Source organism: Eurytemora carolleeae, unplaced genomic scaffold, assembly GCF_000591075.1.
Source record: "Eurytemora carolleeae unplaced genomic scaffold, Eaff_2.0 scaffold1039, whole genome shotgun sequence".
Classification (NCBI taxonomy): domain Eukaryota; kingdom Metazoa; phylum Arthropoda; class Copepoda; order Calanoida; family Temoridae; genus Eurytemora; species Eurytemora carolleeae.
The window spans coordinates 59141-70983 of record NW_019396937.1 but is presented as its reverse complement, the minus strand read 5'-3'; positions in this window follow the sequence as shown (position 1 = coordinate 70983).

Here is an 11843-nt window from a genome sequence, read left to right as displayed (position 1 = left end):
ATCTCTCCATAAACATATTATCTTTGATTAGGCTACTAGTGTGGTCTATAACATAATAATCTGCTGGATCTCAACATATAGAAAAAAGGAAAAAAAACTTGAATCCTTCAATTGGATTAAAAACCTTTTTTTGAATAAAAGTTTAAAATACATGTATATATTTCGATTATTCTTTATTTTTATGCCAAATCATTACTATTGGGACTATCAATTAGGGCTTAGAATATTTCAGATTTTTAGATAGTGATTTTCCAATCCGAATTTGGTCATTACCAACAGGGGTGTACGAGGGCATTTGCTTAGGGGGGGGCACAATTTTTTTTGGGTCCCCCCCCCTTGGCAACATTGTGTCCCCCTTAAAATTGTCAGGTGTTTATTTTTAAACGCAGTTTCCTTTTAATTTTGTATTTTCCAGGGGAGGGGGGCAAAGCCCCGCCTGGAACTCCCAGAGGGGGCAAGAGGATTACTGCCCCCTTGGTACGCCACTGTGCCTGACCTGAGGAAGGGAAATGCAAGCAGATGTAATATTAAAAGAGCCTCCCCCCATGGGTGCCTCCCCTCAGAGGGGGGGGGGGCTCAGAATAAAATAGTCCACANGGGGGGGCGCGGCCCCCCCTCGTACGCCACTGTTTTCCAAAGTGGCACTTTTACATATTTTGTTTTCTTTTAAAGTTTTTCCAGAGTTTGCTTTTACGAAATTTGTTATTTTTTTCACGCATTTTTTTATATTGTCCCCTCTGACCCCTCCTAAACCCCTAATTTGCTCTGATATGACATATCATATTCTACTTTATACTAACATTCTTTTACACTTTTGTAAATCAACAGTAATGGGGATACAGCTCATCCATGTACAATACTTGGCAGAATTACATTACGGTTCTAAAAACAATATTATTGTAATAAAGAAATGCTTGTATAAACGTTTTTTTTTTATAAAAAAGTTATACATCTTTATAATTGGATTAAGATTATATGACTAAATTACGCAGACAGTCCCTTTAAAGCTGAAGATTTTTCTCTGACTTTAAAGGAAATCTTTCAACGTTGCTTTAAAAATATTGGATAAAAAACCTATAAATAATAACAACCTTACTTCTGTCTTCACTCTAATACGTTGATGGAAAAAGTTTTAGATTCAGAAAAGAAATACTTGAAGCCATTAAGTAATTCCATTAAATTTGAAAATTTACCAAAAATACGAAAAATGTTGAAATTTTGTTTGTTTAATTATATCAAATATGTGGAACAAAAATGATTTTATGAAAATTAACCAGAGACCGAATCTCAAATCTTGAATCACTGATTCAAATCTTCAACTTTGAACCGGTGATTCAAATTTAATCCGGCAGTAGCAGTAATTCAGCGACCAAGCTCAAGTTCATTAAAAACGGTCCCTAATTATCAAATTTATCGCTAAAAGTCTATTGGTAACATTCTCCCATCTCTCCCCCCCCCCCTGCTCTATACAATCAAAAAATGATTTTTACACTTTCACTGCGGGACCTTTAAAGTAAAGGAGTTTTACCAGTAGCGAGAAATAAACATATTGGTCTGTGCAGTATGTTCTTCATGTTAATTGGACTATTTCAAATCATGTCTTTTTTCTATTCTACAGTTTTATGGGGCCCACTGTATAAAGATTCTTTATGAAATTCTTGAAAGCTGAAAATTTAATTTTATATAAAGTTTTTATTATTCTATACAGACTGGAAAGTGAATGAACTTTGAATGGCAATTTGCATAATAGTAAAAAAGTATAAAATAGCAAAAAATGCAGTTTTTTAAAACTTTAATAGACTCTTCAGACAATAGAAATATTGTTTAGAAAAAAGGACTAAAATATAATATATATAATATAATATAATACATAATATAATATATATACATAATAATACATAATATACAAAAACTTGAAAGAAACGACTAGCGATGTTGTCCCTCTGATGCTTTATGTTGATTCATGTTTTATAGTTTAGTCCCAATTAGACATTTTTTGTTTTCAATCAAGGTTACGAAATTTTAAACGAAAAACATGTTTTTTTCCTACAAAATGTTAGAAAACAAAACAGAGTGTATCGCGTATGACGAATGTAGTGTACAGCCTACAGGGTTACCCATAAAGAACGAGAATTCAGAGACGACTGCACAAAATTAATTTAGTCTATTCTTATATTTAACAAAACACAGAAAACGATGTTTAAGACAGAAGACCGAGTTTAACCTTTATGCCATTATTTTGACAGAGTTTGAGGTCATTAATGTCTTATCCTTTGTTATTAGTAACCCTGTATGTTTTGAATAGCAGGCCAAACTGTAACAGAACTTACAAACGACGATAATTTGGACGATTAGACGATTTTGAATTTACACGTGATGCCCCAAGAGCATAATTTCTGACAGCTCCAATTGTAAAATCTGACTACTCCAAGAGTATACTCAGACTACTCCAAGAGTATACTCCGACTACTCCAAGAGTATACTCTGACTACTCCAAGAGTATACTCCGACTACTCCAAGAGTATACTTCGCCTACTCCAAGAGTATACTCCGACTACTCCAAGAGTATACTCTGACTACTCCAAGAGTATACTCCGACTACTCCAAGAGTATACTCAGACTACTCCAAGAGTATACTCTGACTACTCCAAGAGTAAACTCTGACTACTCCAAGAGTATACTCCGACTACTCCAAGAGTATACTCCGAATACTCCAACAGACTACTCCGACTACTTCAAGATTATACTCCGACTAATCCAAGAGTATACTCCGACTAATCCAAAAGTATACTCCGACTAATCCGAGAGTATAGTCCGACTACGTCGACTATAGCCTGACTACTCATATACTCTGACTTCTCATATACTAGGACTTCTCGTGTACTCAGACCTCTCGTATACTCCAACTACTCCTCGAATATACTCCGACTACTACCAGAGTCTACTGCTTCATGAGAAAACTCCGACTTAGGGTTTCCAATCGGAATTCCGTTGCGTGGAATTGCGCGCAACTGTGCGGAATTGCACGCAACAGTTTTTGAATTGCGTGGAATTGTTCGGAATTGCGCGGAGTTTATAGGGCTCGCAATTGCGCGCAAGTAAAATCCACTTGCGTTGGAAACCCTTCTCCAACTACTCCAATAATATACTTTGAATACTTAGAGTGTAAACTCCAGCTGCTCCGAGAGCCAACTACTTCAGGAGAACACTCCGACTAAACTCAATTTTTCTGTCTCGGATAGATTTAGAGGAGAGCGGAGAGAAGAGAGAAATTGGTCGGATTGAGAGAACTATATTCATGCAGACCGGTAGCACAACCCTCCCTCCATCTCCTTCTTTCAATCACATGTCAAAAAAATATTTTTTAAAAATATAAATAAGGTGTCAAATCTTTCCCTGGGATATTCAGAAAGATGAAACTTTCCCTGTATTGAAGAATTGCAGTAAGTAAGTGAGTAAGTAATCATTTATTTATGAAAAATAGAAAACATACAAAATTAAGTGTTTAAGGAGAAAATATTTGAAAACCTCCAAAAATATAGGTTGTGGGAATATTTCCCCCAATTCTAAAAAAAATATAATAAATAGAAATAAAAGGAAAAGGAAAGGAAAATTACATGTTTATTGTTTACATTATATTTAATATAAATTAGTGGTGAATTGTTAGTATTTTTCGACGGCTCAGTTTCATTTGCCATTATATTTTTGCCATAAATACTTTTGCCATAAGTAACACTTGCCATAATTACACTTGCTATAATTACACTTTCCATAATTAAAATTAAATTTGGTTAGAATTAACCGTTTATATATAACAGTATATATATATATTTTTTAATTACAAATCTAATTCTGAGACAGTTCGAATTCGGGTTCGAATTCCAGCTGAACACATTTTAACCGAACATTTCCAATATTTCACTTCTGTAGACGAGGCATTGGCTACATAGGTGTAGTTGTTGCTGTCTCGAACCATTAGTTTACCCTTACTTGGGGTCTCAAAGGTCACCAAAGGGTCCTCCATTTGAGAAAATATGGAGCTGAACTTGTGTCAAATTTCCCACATTTAAAATAAAAAAAGACAGATTTATATCTTTTTAAAAATTAGAAAATTATATCAAAAGTAATTTTAGTGAGTATAATTATGGCAAGTGTTACTTATGGCAAGTGTAATTATGGCAAAAGTATTATGGCAAATGAAACTAGCCTTTTTCGATGAAATAGAAATAAAAATGATAGATTTATTTGTAATGTTTAAAAAATAAGATAGGTTTTATGGGTTGTAAAAAATGTAAAAGTTAAAAATGGGCATTTTTAAGCATCTTTTTAATTCGCGCTGATTTTTTACATCCTTTATGTTTGATTATATCTTTTACTCTTTATAATATTTTTAGTCTTTTCTTTGTGAACTCGTCTTTGGTTTCTTCGATTTTTTTGCTAAAATAGCATGTGTTAGAATTTATACATTTGTTCTGCTGATAATAATCTTCAATTAAATTCTGTTTGAAATAAGATTGATATTTGAAAGCTTTGAAAAGTGTCGTTTATTTTCATGTCATATTTAAAGGAAATTCTAACAGGAATATTGAAATCATTTCTGCTTCCAAGATTTGCGTTTCTGATATTTTTTCATAATGTGAAATCTTTTTTAAATGTTGGTGGTAATTGGTCTTCTTTAAATTGAAATACAAATTTTATAACACTAAAATTTCCTAATTTTCTGAAGGGGAGTATGTTCAAAGCCCAAAAAGCTTCCGCTGTGTGACTTATTCTAGGTAACCCCATCAATAGACGAATAGCTTTCTTTTGCAATGATTCTATCTTATCAATATTTATGTTAGAAGTTCGCATTAGAAATGTTGAACTAAATTCTAAATGAGAGTGAAAAAAGGAGTAATAAAGCAGTTTCATGGTGTTAAAGCTTAAAAAGCTTTTAATTTTTTTCATAGCTTAAAGTGAAAAAGTTATACCGTTGTTTATCTTTTTAAGATAGTCATTAAAGTTCAATTTAACATCCAGCCATATTCCCAAGAATCTAACTGAATCAGTTTCTTTTATGAGTTCCATTTTTCGTGTAGTTTCTCCTAGTTTAAAGAAAATATCAGGACAGTCGTTCTGTGCATTTAGAGAATTTGAAAATAAAATTGCATTAGTTTTCTCAAAGTTAATAGTAAGTTTATTAGACATGTACAACAAGTTATTTTTTCTAATTCTTTATTTATTGTGTCTCGTCGCCGATGCTCTCTCTCGTCCTGTTGGTATACCTACGTCATCAGCTCTTGGTTCTTGCTCCGGAAGCTCAGTTTCTCCTCTCCTCTCCACCAGCTCTGAAAACCTTGCTCAGGGTTTAGTTCACTCTACCCCATTTCTCCGTCCTCCACATTCAACTCCATCTCCCAAATGATGCTTTTCCACTGGTGTTAAGGTTTCAAAGGTGTCAGCAGTGTCGGAGGTATCGGAGATGGCTTGTCCTTCTTTTTCATCTTAGAGTTCCATCTCCTTCAATATGTCTCCTACATCTGCTCAGTTAATCTGGCTCAGCTTCAGAAACAATGTGCAGAAACTCAGGAGCTTGTTTCAAGTTCTGTGCTCAAGGTTAAGCTAGTTCCGCTCTCTGAAGAGTTGGTTCTCTGTGATCTGTCTACAGGCGTTCCAAGACCTCTAGTTCCCGTTCCGCTCCATAAACCCTTGTTTCTCCAGCTTCATGGTTTGCCTCACCCGGGAGTTCGAGCTTCACGCAGGTTGATCTCTCAACATTTTGTCTGTAAGAATTTATCCAAGGATGAAGGATTATGGGCTCGTTCCTGCATTCCTTGTCAGAAAAGCAAGATCCAAACCGACACCTGTTCCGTTGTTCCACAGATTCTGGTTTCTCGTAGCCATCTTCATGTTGATCTTGTTGGACCTCTCCTGTTTCTGATGTTTTTAACTACCTCTTCACCATGGTGGATCGTACTAATATAGGTGGCTGGAGATTTTCCTTTTTTATCAATCTCCGTAGCTAGTTGTGCTCAGGCTCTGCTCTCGAGATGGGTTTCCAGGTTCGGAGTTCCATCAGTCCTTACTTCAAACTGGGGAACGCAGTTCACCTCCTCCTTGTGGAAGGAGTTTTGCCTGCTCCATGGAATCTCTCATATGAAGACAACCTTGTTCCATCCTCAGAGTAATGGTATGGTGGAGTGGTTCCATCGTTCCTTGAAGTCTTCTCTCAATTCTAAGCTGTAGGGTTAGGACTGGATACATCACCTACCCCTGGTTCTTCTTGGTTTACGTTCTACTCTGAAGGATGATCAAGCTTGTTTCTCAGCAGAAGCAGTTTATGGTTCTTCTTTGGTGCTCCCTGGAATAATCCTGGACGCTCCAGATTTTCCCTTGAAGGTTTTTTAAATCTTGGATCAGTTCCGTCCTGCTCAGCACATTGGATATTCAGATTAAGAGATCGGAATGAAAGGTATCCAATTCTAAAGTTTTCAGCTCTGAAAAGATTAAAATTCAAGTGTTATATTATAGGACGAACTCCTGATGATGCCAAAAGTTTTTGGCGAAATATATTGAGAAGAAAATGATAAAATTCTAGTGCTAGAGAGTAGGGTTGGGATTTGTTTCAAAACGATCTAAAGTATGCTTTGTTTATGGTCTTTATATACATTTAACTTTTTTTTGTATACAGGACAGAAATGATAATCAATGATAATCTTAAAAATTCTAAAATCCAATTTGCTTTTCTCATTAATAAAGGGTGTTTTTCAATAACAGCCATGACTATCTTTAAAGGGAGTGTTCGCGAAAAATGAAAGGGGGTATAGGCTTTATGCGATAAAAAAGCGCTTTTGATCGCTACTAATCTTACTGCTATCTTTTGCGTCTATAAGGAGAAAATTGATAAAGAGGTCTCATACCGAAGAGCGAAGCGCCCATACAAATTGAGGAAATTGGAACATACGACTAAGACCGTAAAAAAATCAAATTAATATCAAACAAATCATTCAGATATTACAACCTATAGTCATCGATTATCTTTCGCCACATTTGTATATATTTAATATTTCATACTAGTTTTGATTTTGTTTTTTTAAATAATATTTAGCTTACAACTTGTTTTCGAGCATTCCTGGAAAATATGAAAATGTCGTCTTCATTACCAAAAATCCTCGAGACAGGAATAAACGTTTTTATAAGTAACTCTCAGATCATAACAATTAAAACATATTATGAAAAATCAACTATATATAAATGTGGCGAAAGATAATCGATGACTATAGGTTGTAATATCTGAATGATTTGTTTGAAATTAAATTGATTTTTTTACGGTCTCAGTCGTATGTTGCAATTTTCTCAATTTGTATGGACGCCATGTTATTCGGTATGAGACGTCTTTAACTATTTTCTCCTTATAGACGCAACAGATAGAAGTAAGATTAATAGCAACCAAAAGCGCTTTTTTATCACATTAAGCCTATACCCCCTTTCATTTTTCGCGAACACTCCCTTTAATTTAGCTTCATTCATGTTATACACGTAAATGGTGGGTCCTATCTGAGAAAGGCTCAGCGCACTAATATACTCAGAAGCCTGTATTAAAAAAAATAAAAATAAAAAACTTAATTTAATTCAGGCCATACTTAAAAAAATACCAGTGCAACCATGGATTTTTTTGCAGATTGGTACATAATCGGATAAGTCTGTAAATTTACATATTTATTTAAGGGAAAATCTTGGGTAAAAAGATAATACTTATTGTAGTTTTCAGAATCTTTAAATATCTGATCACATTTGTTGTTTGTTGTTGTGAACAAAATACTTATAAATCTTGAAAAGACGACATCTAGTGTCATAACTGTTATTTTTAATTATTCTATGATTAAAAGTAACTTGATTTTATCAATATTTTTTATGAGACAATAAACACAAATTTTTCCTTCCATTTTCAAAATGTGGTCTGCCATTTATTTTGCTGTTAGAAGTACCAGAGATATTATGAATTTGGTTTAAATTTAAATTTATTGAATAAAACCACGAAAAACGAAAAACGGAATCGTTCATATCTCAGATAATTATGAAAGCGCAAAAATAGCAGAGCATCATTTTGGAAATGGCAGGACTAGGGCTACTACGAGATTATTAATTCATAAAAATGTATTGCTAAAACACTGTGGTATCGTGGACCACAAAAACGTGCAATAAACTGGTATCTAAAATCTACACTTAATAAGATTTATACAAGTACTTAAACCTGTTTATATCTATCATGTGTGTAACCTGTTGACATTGCAGATCGGGTTAGTCCTATTCCGCGGGCCTAACTCCTCATGCGCTGTCATATATATTTGTAACCTGGCATTACAATACTTCAGCTATCTCCATATATCGAGATAGCTTTATATGTTTAAATGCACGTACATAAATAACACCCTAGTAATAAAATCATTCACATGTATAAGTATATTTATTGATACATTTAATCTTACATTTATAAATGCATACTTATATATCATGTACATAATAATAGCTAAACATAAACCTTAGATCCCTTGGTAATGTTAAGGTTTCTTAGATTGTTCTATTATAAGATCATTAGAGATGATATTATTGCGTACAGATAAGATCAGTATGTTGATCAAACCTTCTACAATATATTGATCTTCTCTTTTCCAGGTTTGCTGGGTTACACGCTCCTTCATCTTCTGGAGCAGGTCCCATACCTGTCTATACAAGCGAGAGATAATGTCACTCCTGCTTGCACCTGGATAGAGACTGAACTCTCTATCCCAGGCCGCCTCTGTGTCCCACAGTTTATCATCGGGGACCACTAGTGGCTGACCAGAGTTACTGCTTCCCTGCATGGTGGAGTTGAATGTTTGTATCTTCTCCACAATCTCGCCTAGGAAGTTGTACATGTCTACCATCTCATCTCGTCCTCCTTCAGCTCCGCCTGCCACAACCTCTACATCTGCTTCTTCATCTGCTGAAGCAGGGACAGTGATGATGGGGGCGTTCCCGCTCACGAAGGGGGTGACGTCTGCTGGATCAACTTCATCTCCATCTAGTTCCAGCTCTCCAACAACGGCAGGGTTCCTTATTATGTTGGGAACCTGGTTCATCTTCTTCAATGTAGATCTCGTCCACAAGGATACTCTCTGTAAGCTTTCTGTGCGCTATATGTAGCACAGGTCCCTGGACGGCTATGTGCAGTGTGACTTGTGTCTACGCTGCAGCGGTCCGGGATGTACTGACCCAATCTGGTCTCTCCGATCTCACATTGTATCTAAGGGACTGTTCACCCTTTTCTGGTTCAGTCCGGAATACAACAACACCTATGTTAAATGCCGTAAAGGCGGCTTTGTAGTCATCAATCAATCATCATTCATTCTTCCGTTTTGATCTTTTTTGTATTAATTTAGTTCAATGTCCCACCAAAGAAGATCATGTTATAGAGCAAGGAGCACTAATTGGATAACGTTATTGATTTCTTACAATTTTGCAAATTACTGAGGTAAATAAATATTTTGGCGAAATGTTTAATAGATTCATCAACAAAAAGGCTTTGAGATCTCATTTCGTTCAACAGGCTTACAGAAGAATAGTGTTTTTATGATAACCCATGAAAGGATTTCTGAAAGGTACAATGTGTGGAAATAAAATAATTGTTCAAATAAGTTTGTTAAAATGCTCGCAAAAAGAATAAAATTGTTTAAATATTTCTAAGAACAAGTTTAAAATCAAGATAACATCTTTTCCCCAATTATATATACCCTACTTTTCCCCAATTATATATACCCTACTTTTCCCCAATTATATGTACCCTACTAACCAGAAAACCTAAAAATACTAAAACCTCTAAAAAGGTATGCATAGTTTAAGGTATATTTATGTACAAATTTGTATGCTTAACTTTTTGGTAAAGAACTTAATATATTTAGATTTTTATCAGACCAACAGTTTTTTTTAAGTGCTGAGGTTTTCTAGAAAATTATTTTTACGAATAGTTGCGTATACATTTTTGGTTTTTATTTTACATTTTTTCGGTTTTTTCTTTACTTAATAAATTATATTATTTTTATAATTTAAAAGTTTGATGCAAAAGTATAAATAAGTATATTTTTGTAATTTTAATTCCAAATAATTTTTCGAAGTTTTTAGGTTTTAATTTTACGTATTTCTATTTATCTTTTCGGTTTTTTCCTTACTTAAAACATTGATGCAAATCTCTTAATACGAATATTTTTGTAATTTTCATGCAAACTAATTTTTCTAAGTGCATTTTAAGTTAGAATTTGAAAATATTTATGATTTTTCAAGAGAATTTATGTGTAAGAAAATGAATGCAAACATATTGGTAGCTATAATGTTTCAAAAGTTCTATAATTTTGGAGTAAATCATTGCTTTCATTAGAAGCATCAAGCAATGTCAGTAAATTCTCGATTTTTGATAAATAGAAGTTCTACTTTAATAGTCTTGTAAGACTTATAATGTATGAAGTATAACAGATATTGTATAGGTAATTGTGGAAGATACAGACAAAATGCATGTATGAATGTTGATTTAGATGGATACAGATGATGGAATGATGATGGTGTGAATTTGAGTAGAAGAAGATTGGATTGGATTGGACTAAAACTGATTGATATCTATTAATATGGAATTAACGTGGAATTAGTTGTAAAGATATGAATTAATGCATGCCAAGGGTGTAATGCAAGGAAAGTTAATTGTGGTCGTGTATACTCTGCGTACACATTGAAACCACTTCTCTTTGGGCGGAATTTGTAAACAAGAATAGATGCATTAGTGTTCGTTTAGTATCCGAGGAGGTTAAAAGCATTAAATTTTGATAATTTTGATAATTCACATAATAGTTTCCTATGTCCAGAATATTTCATTGATTTTTTTATGTGAAAGATGGATCCTATGTCAGGCTTTGACATCCGTCTTGTGTTTACATTACCGCCCAGAGACAGTACACTGCAGTACAAAAGATGTGTACACTTCTGAAATAACTTTCCTCGCATTACATTCTTGGTGCATGCAAAATTATATTCAACTTCCTAACATTTTGATTTTAGAACTTGAATATGCCTTAAAAATACATATTTTTACGTGTGGGTAAAACATATAAATTCCAAAATTTAGAAATGTTAGAATTTTTTCAAACCTAAATCTATTTATAGGAAAAACCAAAAATTTCTGATTCATTGCATTTTTACATTTGTCCTATATGTATTTTTACGGATATATAATACGTATTTTTAACAATAACATGGTTACAAAAATATGTACTACGTATGGAAAATATGTTTTTTTTCACGTATTTCAAACCTAAAAATACTTAAATATACGAATGTCATACGTATTTTTAGGTTTTCCGGTTAGTAGGGTATGCATTCCAACAATAGAGATTCAGAAAGAAAGAGTCGACACCCCCCCCCCGTTTCCACCCATACCTGTCTGCGATAGCTGGAACCCCCTCCCCTTGGCGTCTGGTCATACTGATATGGTATGTGTACATTTTAATCAAAGATAATATATATATATAGATACGCTGGCAGGTAGAAACCTCCTTCCTAAATTGCTTGTAGCAGACAACTAATTTTTGTCCCTCTGAGATAATGTGCAAGGAGAGACATCTATAGCAAATTGATTACTTTCTATATTCCTTTCTCCCCCCTGCTGCCATCTGTAGGAAATACGCATTTGTGTTATATAAACATACAGTACGCGTATTGCATCCTGTATAGTTCAAGTGTTGCTATCTGGACCTGTTTGACCAATAAAATTAAATTTCTAGGTAACACAAATATACATATTTGTTAAATAAGTGATATCAATTTAATCAAACGGTTTT